Below are 10,484 nucleotides of genomic sequence, written 5' to 3'. Positions count from 1 at the left end.
GCCTCTGCTGGCCCTGCTCCAGGAGCTCCCTGTCCCTCCTGTCCTGAGGAGCCCAGGACTGGACACAGCACTGCAGATGTGCCTCCCAGGGCTGGGCAGAGGGGCAGGATCCCTCCCTGACCTGCTTCCAAATACACCCCAAGATCCCAACAGCCTTCTACAGCTGTGTTTAATTTGTGAAGCCCCAGCCCATATTTATACAGCCCATATAGCCCGCACAGCTGCTCCTCCTTATGAGATGGCAACAACTCCAAGACTCTTCAGAGCTGCTGCTCCTGTGTGTGTTGCTATTGCAGCATAAAACCAGTAACTAAATCTGATCTGAAATGGGTCTTGATGGGAGATTCAGAAACCCTTCTTCAATCTCCCCCCAGCTGGTTGGTGGATTTATCACATGGGAGAATTTTACTGCATGTTAAAAAGGATAGTTAATAGAAGTTGGAAGGATACAGTGAGTATTTTTTTCACATTGTTAATTATTATAATACACAAAATACCTGGGTTACTGTAGCAAAAGCTCTTCCAATGATGCAAAGCAATCAGCATCTGAGAGATAATTCTAGAATATCTTTTTAGACTTGTTTTACATGCAGGTGTGCAAGACAAAAGCATATTTTTTTCTATATCCTTAGTTGCAAGCTTGTATAATTCCTAAGGACTAGACCCTTGTGCTGAGAAGACATGAGGAGTGCAGTCTCATGATGAAGTAATTTCAAAAAGTAGAATTTTCTGTTCTTAAACTGGGATGGGCAGCTAGCAAAGGCAAGGGATGTACCTGGAGTGAAGCTGTGTAGTGGCTTACATGGTGTCTGCTGGAGGGAATCACCCTCTGCACCAGGAAAGGGGCTTTTAGCTTTTGCGTGACATCACTCCACTCCTTTGATGCAGTGGCCAAAGTGAATCTCTTCTCCAAGGTTTTCACCTCCAGTGAAATCCTGGTCCTTTGAAATCTATAACAAATCTATCCCACAGATAACTCTCCTGAGACCTGCAAGATTGGCATCTCTTGCCAAGAGAAAGCCTCCAACAAGAACCCTTTAGGAACAGGTCTCTGGGTTTTTTTGCTTATGCTACATCTGCTTCTCCTTGGGTGTATCTACAAGTAGAATTGGATGAATACTACACATGATGTATGATTGGTCTCTGACAATTTCAACTGTAGCATCCTTGGAGGGGTGTAAAAAGGGGTCTTAAAATATCCAGAGGTAAAATAACCCCCCCTCTTTTTTTTTTTTTTTTTTGTTAAATTCACTCAAAAATTAAAAAAGAAAATTTCCAGCCAGAACAAGCTATTAAATTTTCATTATTTTATACAAAAAATATTGAAACTCTTGCCTCTTAGTGCAGGCTTTTCTACTGGAAGACTCTTCTTGTCTCAAAATTAGGAATTTTAATATGAAAAAACTGTTAAAGCAACATGAAACAGAGGTATAAAATACTGCCTGCCCATGGCTTTCCCTACCGCGACTTCAGTGGCAGCAATTTAAAAAAAGAAAGGAATTTTTTTTTTTAAGTAATCTATTAGAGTGGAAACTAATTCTCTGATTGCCATGGAGGTTAATAACAGGAAAGGGCTGTTTTGTTCTTCTTGGTTGTCTGAAACTCCAGATGCCTTCAGACATCTTTATTGCTCTAAAGGAAGCCATAATGGTAATTTGAGGGTGAACAGCTGACATCATTCATGGCTGTAGATCTGCAAAGCTCCCAGGATAAAGACACATAAATATACAAGTGGAGATGTGGGAGATGGTAAGATCTCAGTGTTAAAGCTGGGAAGGGGAGCATGCTGATAAACCCATCTGAGGTACTGGTAGGACACACCAACTTGTTTTTAAAAACTCTGTGCACATGGTGAGATTACCAAGAAACAAAACCACAGATCTTTGGTATCAAAACCACTGAATATTGCAGGGCTTAAAAAACATCAAGAGACAGAATCCCTGAAACCTTTGGAAACCAACAAACAAAAAAATCAGCTTTCTGTGGTCAAAAGCATTTCAACAGAAGTTAAGCACCTGCTCACATTTGAGGCTCTGGGACACACTACTGCCTTTATTTTTTGTTGTAAATGGGAACATTCCAAGTGAAGATGGCAGTGTAGGTGGGATCAGTACTGTCTGGTGGGGTTTTGACCAAAACCAAGGTTCAGTATGTCAGTTTTCATAATGCCACTTCTCCATGTCAGCCAGTATGATCCCACAAATTGGTAATGAGAAAACCTGAACAAATGCAGGCAGGAGGTAGCTTGGAAAACACTCTTTAAGATGGGGACCATGTTCTCAGAAAGTTTCATCCTGACCTTAGACCAGTTCATGACTAAATCTCTCAAACCCCTGTGCATCAGCTAAGCATGATGGCAATTAATGTGTAGGTGGAAACACCTTATCAGCCAGGAGAGGCTGGTGGAAGACACGGGAGCTGAGCTGTGTTCTATATTTTTGTTTGCACGTAATGGCCCCATTCTCTGAGGAAAAAAAGGATTTCATTTCTTTTGAAGGCATTTTGAAGCAGCTGTGAGACTGCCTGGGGTGTCTGTTTCAACATTGCTGAAGTTTAAGTGCCTCACATTAGAATTAAAAGTGACCCTTCGCTATTGTGGAGTCAAGGACTGGAATAGGAAATCAAAGAGTTCCCCTCTGCTAGCAGGGAAACATGCTTTCTCATTTAGAGGAAACAGAAGGAGGGAATTGGGTTTCCATAGTGATTCATGAGGAAAGGACATGGTTACCTGGAAACAGGACTGCTCCCATCCGCTGAAAAAGCCTTTCTTGTATCTGTTTATTGGTGAGAGATCAAAACCGGCTCTCCACTCACACAGGAGTCGGGAGGTTGGACCCGGAGCAGCTGCTCTGCATCTGATTTGAGCACAAGCAAGCAGAGCACCTAAAACTTTCAGCAGGACCTCCACCACCTAGAAATTACTATTTCTGTTTGTAAATCAAGTCTTTATTGTCAAAGGCTTCAGAAAAGTGGCCACTAATTTGGAATGATTGCTGCAGTCACTGCCATCTGTGGCTGTGTGAGAGCCATGACAGCATTTCATACAGCCAGTCAGCTGTACCTGGGGAGGAAAATCTGTTTTGAGCCTTTGCAGTTGTACTCTACAGACATTTACAGAGCTCACACTGCCAGCTGCTCGTCTCCATGTGACTCTTCCTTCCTTGCACCAGAGGCTTGGTGGGTCCTTCACTTCTCAGAACAGAAGAATCAAGGAGGCAAGATTTTGAAAGACTCCAGTGAGGATCTAAGGAAATAGCGGGGACTTACGGTTATCTGTGAGTTGCAAATACTGCCCAAGCATGTGAGTCAATGCAGGCAGGCAGCCAGAACAACCACAAAACTGCGGCTCGAATACAAAGAGTACATTTATTTCATTACCTCGGTCACCAGAGGATCCCAAAGCAGCAGCTGAGTGGAGACACAAAAGTGGGAATGCCAGCACCAGCAGGCCCAGTCCATCCCAGCCGTTGGCACCCATTTACCAAGGATGAATCATTTTCCACGATGCTCTAACCTCCCTGTGCTTTTTATGAGCTCTGATCCCCTCTCTCCTGAAACAGGGAGCTCAGGCATGTCTGTGAGAGGGCCTCTGAGCCTCTCCAAACACCTACACTATGTCTACACAGAGATTCTGCTTCTCAAAGCAGCCCAGAGGATAAACAACAATCACCACAATGGATGGGGTTTCCCACACTGTTACTCTTCAGGTCTTGGCATTCCCAGCTGCAAGGTCACTCAGCAAACCTACCATCGTCCTCAACATTCTTCCAGTTTTACCCTTTTCCTCACAACACCAAGCATGATTACTTTCACAAAGGACTTCATTCAAAGCACAGAAATATTTCTAGAGGTCTTGGCAAGTCTTCTGGTCATCCAAGAAAAAATGGGTTTATAGCTAAATCACTGGACTATACCTCAGCTTCCAACTTTTTCTTGAAGCTGCTCAAGCCTGGTCCTTGGAATATCTTAGTGTATATTCCCTTCCTCTGTTAGAACTAGATGCAACAAACTGTGCTGCTTTTCAGAATAAAGTCCTTCTTTCAGAACAAAATAATAAAAAAAAGAGAAGGATCAGGCAGATACCTATTTCCATAAACTCATTCTAAAAAGCTGTGAACTAGAAGTGAAATTAGAACTGCAGACAAAAACCTCTGGTCAGTCACACAAAGGGTCATCAGAAAACACTGGAGTGGAAGCAGTCAAACACAGTTTGGCTACAGACAATGGCAAGGCTCAACCTCTATGTCTCAAAAGCTTATTTTGATATTTCTTGCTGTGATTTTTAAACAAAAGACTTTAAATTGAAGGAATGAGTCTGTATCCCTTTTCCAGTGTTACTGCCTAAGCCATGCTTGGAAGGTTGGTTGCTGTGGTACCATCAGCTCCAGCATAAGGAGGATTGGAGCTTGGCTGTAGGGGAACAGGCTCTGATCCCCTTTGCTCACTTGAGGGGCATTTTATCCATGGGATGTCACAGGAGACCCTAAAAGTCCTTCTAGTCTAGTGTTTCCTTGCAATCCTGCTATCATTTTTTCAGCATGGCAGTGAAGGTGTGGAAAGTGGAATAACAGCTTTAAGTCTTTTAAACTGGAAAGGAGCAGGAGTACAGGTCCTTCACTTCCTGAGTGAGTGCTTCACCTGTAGGGCGATGGAGCTGCACCCAAACTCTGTGCCTTCAAAGAAAGGTCAAACCATTTATCAGCACTCAAAGGAAAAGTGAGAGGCACTGGAGAAAATATGCTGTGAATCCTGCCCTTACCCAGATACTTATCTGTGCATAATGCTGTGCCCATATCTGCCGAGAGAAGGGGTTTTACAAATGTCCCTCTTGAGGGTGTTGCCCATTAGTTTTCTGCAGGGCCTGCCACAGAATGTGCTGCCTACCCTGAATCCTGGGCAGGCACTTTCTTCACTCTCCTGAGCCCTTACACAGGGAACTTCATCTCTTAACACAGCCTTGGTAATCCTTCCTTCTGCAGCCAGGCCCTGAAAGTCCATGCTCAGAACCAGCTTTAAACTTACACGCAGCAGAACTGGGGAGGTGGGTGTCTCTGCTGTGTCTCAAAAGTACCACATTGCAGTATCTTTCTTGACCACACCTCTATCTTCCAACACATATTCTGCCTTGCTTCTGGCAGCTGTTTCTTTCCCATGCTGGGAAGAACTCAACCTAAAGAATAAGAGGGGTACAGTGAAAGATCCTGGCTGAGATCTGAGGAATGCTCAAACCTGAGAGTGGTATTGCCATTTTATGAACAAGACAAAGATGGAGTGGTAGTTAGGCACCTACTTACCCTACAAATGCCTAGTTCATCTTTTGGATCCCAGTAAAAACCTCAATAATTCAGTCTAATATCTGTATTTCTTCTATTTATACAAAAACCTCCACAAAGCATAGAAGAGACCCCCTCTCTTTCTCTCTCTCTTTCTCTGTTCATTTAATAACAGAGAAAAAATAGAAAAAACTCTCCAGGGCCCCACTAATAAGTTAGGATTCTGAGCAGAGATAAAAGATGCCTTCTGCATTTCATCCCTAACTCCTGGCTCTTTGTTTGGCCATTGCTTTGGGATCAAGATATTAAGTTGTTTTCACATCTCCTACAGAGAACCTAACTCAGGGTCAGTCTTCAATAAAAACATGGCAATAACAAAGGCCCAAGAACCTTCAAGACTTGAGGACAAGGTGATTTACCCAAGGTCCCACAGAAGTGTAGTCAAAGAAGAGGCTGTTGCACCTGTGAGTACAACCTCACTGTGCCAGATACTCCCAATGTGAGGCCCCAGTCCTGACCTGTTGCACTGGTTACAAGCTCCTTGTAGAAATATAAATGTGTGGCCCAGAGCTTGATCCATGCTGGTTTTCTTTATGATACCCAGTTTAGGCATGGGAGAACAGCAAAAATCTTGAAAATACAGGCACAGACTGAAAACAGGTGCCCCATAACTCACTGGTCTTCAGAAGAAAAGCATAGCCCTGAGAAATGGGAGAAAAATGGTTTAGCTAAAGGAAAGAAGCAGCAGATAAGAAAATGGGGGTAAAAAGAGGCAGCAGCTGTGCAGCAGGATGAGGCACCTCTCCAGTCTGGGAAACAATCCCCCCTGCCACCACCACCAAGCATCACCCAGTGCATAGTCAGAGGCATATGCTGAGGACTGGCAATCTTGTAAAAGGATAAGATCCCAAATTTGAACAGGCTGGTGGAAGAAAGGAGGTGTCCTCTTAATTTCCAGCTTATCCCTTCAAAACTCTCTCAGCCCTGATCACCTGGATAGCTGAGACCATGGGCAGCTGCAGCCACCAGTGCTGACTACAAGGTCTCAGCTCTTTGGAGGAAATATTTAGGGTCATCTTGTGTTTTTCAGAGTGTTCTCATTCTCTGGGAACCAGGCTGTGCAGATTGTGCTTAACTGTAATGCCATTTCTTGTCAGTTCAGTTAAATGAGGAAAAAAGGTAAGCCTGTGATTGTGAACTGGGTTCACTTGGAGACTATTTGCCTCAGGTTCTAAATTCAGAATTAGATTTAATGTAAGATTCTCTCTTTGATAGCTGATTTTGAAATCCTTCTGAAACAAACAGAAAAAACAGAAGTATCTATCTGGCTGGGTAATGAAGAAAACTAATCAGATTGAGCTCTGGGGTACTACTAACTTATTATTCTAGTACACAATTTTCTGGTAGTTTACAAGATCTTTATCCTATAATTATTTACTTGTTTGTTTGTTTATTGACAACACAATATGGCTCAGACATATTCTTATGGCAGTTACTTTCCTAGAATAACTTTATGCTCCAAAATGGAAGAATTTCCATTTGTCTGCTTAAAGATATGCTTATGGGCAAACCTTCATTTCTTTTTCTTTTGGCAGAGATAAAAAGATTTTAGGTTGAGTACCAACTGTAGTTATTCATACATATATATTGTTACATATTTATTTGTAGATGTGTATTTGTGCCTTAGAAAATTGGTTTCCTAAATAGTTCCTTTAGTACCCTAATATGTTTTAAAACCTTGTTGACCTCCCATCACTGTAAACAAAGGATGTTATTTTCTTTAAATATTTTTGCTTCCCATATCACCCAAAAAGAGAACACTGAAATGTGAGAAGTATGTGCTACTCCTAATATGTTTCTGCACTCTTTCAGAGTCACTGCAACACAGTGATAAGGATGCCATTTATTGTTAATTTATTCAGTTTACTGTTGAGTCATAGCCAGGGTTTGATTTTTGTTCTAGTGAGGCAAATTGTCAGGGATAAGAAAAACACAGGTTCTTAGTCAAATAAGTAACCCCAAGAACTCTGACAATTTCTAACGGCCCCCCACCACCATCTGTGCTAAGTGTGTAGCTCTCCAATAACTGTGTTTGAAAACTTTGGGCAGGTACAGCCACAGAAGTCATTACTGTCACTCAGACCCTTTGGAGCTAGCACAAGACAAACTCCGTGTACATCGCTTACTGAAGGTGTTTTCTGCTAATCGATTCCCTCAGCACAATGTCAGGCTTTGAGCTTAGTCCCAAGTCCCTCGTTGTTTTCACATCAGGCAGCAGCACAGCACTGGGGGTGCAGAGAGGATGTGTGTGGAGCAGAGTACATGGAAGACAAAAGGGCATCCCAGCTGTCTGGGCGCAGGGAAATGATATTTATTCTGTCAGCTGGTGGCAAATGAAAAAAAGGAAAAGTTATATTCCTCTCTGGATAGCAGGATGCACAGAAACTTGAGATAAAATGTCCAAAGTTGCACCTTTGAGGTGTTTCACAAATAAATAGTGAGATATTTTGCAAGAGGTCTCACTGTAGAGGTAGTCCAGATTCTCTCTGCAAGGTCTTCTTCAGCTCCAGCCAACCATTTTTGCTGAGTGCTCATTCCTCAGCAACATGGCCACTATTTGTATTGACTCAGAGAGCTGTCGTGAGACATCAGATCAGCAATTGCTGCAGCAAACTGCATAATCAGAGCAGCATAAACAGGCACTTCCTCCCTGATCCATATTTATGCAACAGTCAATCTTCAGACCACTTTAAAAGGCTTGTATTCCTAAGCAGGAGGGATTGCAGTGCCTGCACTGCCTTCAGAGGTACATGGACTTTGCAAACACCCACTTTGTAGGCTCAACCGAGTCCTGACAAAGCTCCTTACACTTTGAACCCCAAAGTGATCTTTAACGTTGATGTGGACAGCTTCTGCCTCAAGCTGCTTTGGTTGTGTCTTAGGGAGGCATATCTCCAAGTATTTGTATGTGGAGAAGATGTGCTGTACAACAGAGCAGCTGCAGCAAAGCCAGGATCGACACCTGTAGTGAGGTGACCAGCGTAGGATTAAGGATTCACTGGAAACCACGTATATTTGAGGTGTTCATCTGCCACTGTCTGCTCTGAACCTGAATTCCATGCAAGCACTGGTAACACCCCGAAGTTCCATCCCCTCTTTATGGACAGGAAAGAGAGGTGCACACAAGAATAAGGTCCTGTCTGAAGTCACATCAGCAGCGGCCATTAGCACATTGCTAATGCCTTCTGGCACCTTTTTTTTTCCTTACACAGAGACAGGTGGGTTTGTTCCTCTTTCCCAGCTTTGTCTGAGCACACTGCAAAACTCCAGGCTGCCACAGAATTATCAAAAGGCAGTCAAGATTTATTGCGTGGTGTGAGATCTTTTATAGCAGAGCAACTTCATGGTTCTTTCTGTCCTAAAAATTCTAAACAAATATTAACTAAGGAAAGTTTCCTTTTTACAGTGCAATAAGCCAGAAGAGGGGCAGGCACTGATCTCTGCTCTGTGTGTGACCAGGGACAGGACCTGGGGGAACGGCTGGAGCTGTGTCAGGGGAGGGTTAGGTTGGATATGAGGAAAAGGTTCTTTCCCCAGAGGGTGCTGGGGCACTGAACAGGCTCCCCAGGGAATGGGCACAACCCCAAGGCTGCCAGAGCTCCAGGAGTGTTTGGACAATGCTCTCAGGGATGCACAGGGTGGGATTGCTGGGGTGTCTGTGCAGGGAGAGGAGCTGGACTGGATGATCCTTGTGGGCCCCTTCCAGCCCAGGATATTCTGTGATTCTATGATACGCGGTTTTGATAAATTGCCCTCATGAGCACAGTTTTCTGCTTTTGTTACTCACATAATTTACAGCTCCCAGATGAACAGACTGCCATAAGCAACAAAAGAAAAGATGCTCAAGTGTACTGTGTAAGTGTTGTACAAAAGAAGGGGTGGGAGGAAGGGGAACGGCAACCTGAAAAAAAAATCCAAATGTAATCAGAACAGAGTGGTGGTTTTGGCATGGTGTCAGTAACTCCTCTTATTATGAGAAGATATTCAGATGTAATCAGGCTCCATGTCACAGAGAATCAAAACTAATAACTCTGATGCAAATGTTTGCAGTCTGGGGCTGTAATGTTCTCAGGGTCTCTTTTGTCTGTTAAGTGTGAGGACAGCCTCACAGAGCTGGCAAAGGCTTTGAAAGGTCAGAGTACTTTGATGATAACAACTACCTACTTGCAACTGATGACTTTCCCTTCTTATTCATTGTTGTAAGAATTTACTTTGCTTGTGATCCATTTAGCCCCTCTGCTTTCTGTAAAAAACCTGCATTTGTTGAATACTGAGATGGAAGATTCATGAAAAGCTTGTTTATATGTGAGGTTGATTTCAAGGACTGGATTTGTGATTGCACTCAAATCTGCCCACTGGAGCCACTGATGACTCTGCATCATTAGTCTGAGCCTCGGCTGTCTCACACCTGTGAGTGTCAGTCACTTCTACAGAGCAAAATACTGTCATTACATGGTTTCAAAGACCTTGATTTGACAACATTTTTACAGATGTGAAATCTACAATAAAAATAAATGTGAAGAAGAAAACTTCACATTCTGTGCATCACATTATTTGGAGCTTTTGGTGGGTTCAGTTCTGCTCCATCCCATCATGGTAGCAGCTGTTTTTTGGGAGCACTTAAAATCCCAAGAAAAATCGGGCACCCTCAGTTGATATCAGCCTGTCAGAATATTGACAGGTCAAATAATAAGCCCTGAAGCAACATATTCCATATTCTGCTGCTTATATAATGATGGTTTCCCATGTTCTTTTGACACCATTCACTCTGCTGCATCACCTTCATTCCTTCAAAGTGATGTTAAATAAAGTGAATGAGATGAAAGTGGGTGATGAGAGGTGGAAAGAGAAAGTGAGGGAAAGAAGAATCAATTCAGTTAATTAATGGCTGACAAATAACAGTAAAAAAGAAGCTTCACAGTTGCAAGGGACATCAAATTCAGAAAGCAGCCTGAAGAGAAATAATGAGGGTACCAGACCTTGTAATATATGATTGTGTTGTTCTAATCTAGAGAAAGCAAACAACAGTAGAACTTGAAAAGTAAGGGTCAGATTATGGCTTTGGCCTTCTGCACAGAGTTCTGCAGGAAAAGACATGGAACTGGGCAAGAGGAGACACTGGCAAAACCTCCTGGAGCTGTTGTTGGTTTG

General features: G+C 43.0%; 1 long non-coding RNA gene across 1 annotated transcript; it reads left to right on the top strand.

Moving 5' to 3' along the window:
• Positions 1-251: 251 nt before the first annotated feature.
• LOC138104758 (uncharacterized) lies at positions 252-9,779 on the top strand. The gene is made up of 3 exons (XR_011148269.1): positions 252-451; positions 9,132-9,188; positions 9,565-9,779. It is a non-coding gene; the product is annotated as an uncharacterized lncRNA (long non-coding RNA).
• The last annotated feature ends 705 nt before the right edge of the window (positions 9,780-10,484 follow it).

Source organism: Aphelocoma coerulescens, chromosome 1A, assembly GCF_041296385.1.
Source record: "Aphelocoma coerulescens isolate FSJ_1873_10779 chromosome 1A, UR_Acoe_1.0, whole genome shotgun sequence".
In the NCBI taxonomy this organism is placed as follows: Eukaryota; Metazoa; Chordata; class Aves; order Passeriformes; family Corvidae; genus Aphelocoma; species Aphelocoma coerulescens.
The sequence above is the reverse complement of the archived record's forward strand: the minus strand, read 5'-3'. Positions and strand labels throughout refer to the sequence as shown.